A 792-nucleotide genomic window follows, 5' to 3' on the forward strand; every position below is an offset into this window, starting at 1 on the left:
CACCAAAATCCGATGATAGTTGTTGGCCAGGCAGATGGTACTGGTTTGAATAGATATTATTTTGGTTACGTACTCTCTAATATACATGTATTTATGGCTTGGTAGTGTTTTTATTGGCTTAATGTGTTTGCAGGATACGTAGTAACATGATTAAGAAGCAAAAATTGTTCTTATCAGTAGGTATGGCTAAATGTAATATCATAGGGGACCTTTATAGGGAATTGGGATTTTTCATCACATGTATCATATTTTGCTGCAGAATATCATAGAGTTCTTCACTCAATACCTTCATCTCCTACCTTTCTCTAGCCTGGAATTTCAGCTGCAGAATTTGTTCAGATTTTTCTCTCAGCTTTCTCGACTGATTCCACTGTGTACTTTCTTGCCACCCAACATAGTGGCAAATTTAGCCCCAGCCCCATTGATTACTGACATATCTATGCAAACACTCCATATTTATTATTAATATTTGGATATTATTTATCCCCTATGACATGACGTTATGCCAGCCATACCCACTAACAGTAAGTAACGTTAGAAAGAAAAAATTGAGAGCCTTGTCAGTAACAAGCTTGGAATTTCTTGTACACTTAATTCTTTTTGGATTCTTTGTAGTATCCTGAATTTTATACAATAACTTTAGTAGTATCCAGAGTATACCTACTGGAGTATTTAGGAAGTACGTAAATGTGGATTTTTTGGGGTTTCATACACTTTTTGCCTTGTTACGGTCCCCTTGGCAAAAGTAGGCATTTTTCAAGACTCATTTTTAGTGAATAATTTTTGAAGCCG

Source organism: Amphimedon queenslandica, unplaced genomic scaffold, assembly GCF_000090795.2.
Source record: "Amphimedon queenslandica unplaced genomic scaffold, v1.1 AMPQUscaffold_11736, whole genome shotgun sequence".
In the NCBI taxonomy this organism is placed as follows: Eukaryota; Metazoa; Porifera; class Demospongiae; order Haplosclerida; family Niphatidae; genus Amphimedon; species Amphimedon queenslandica.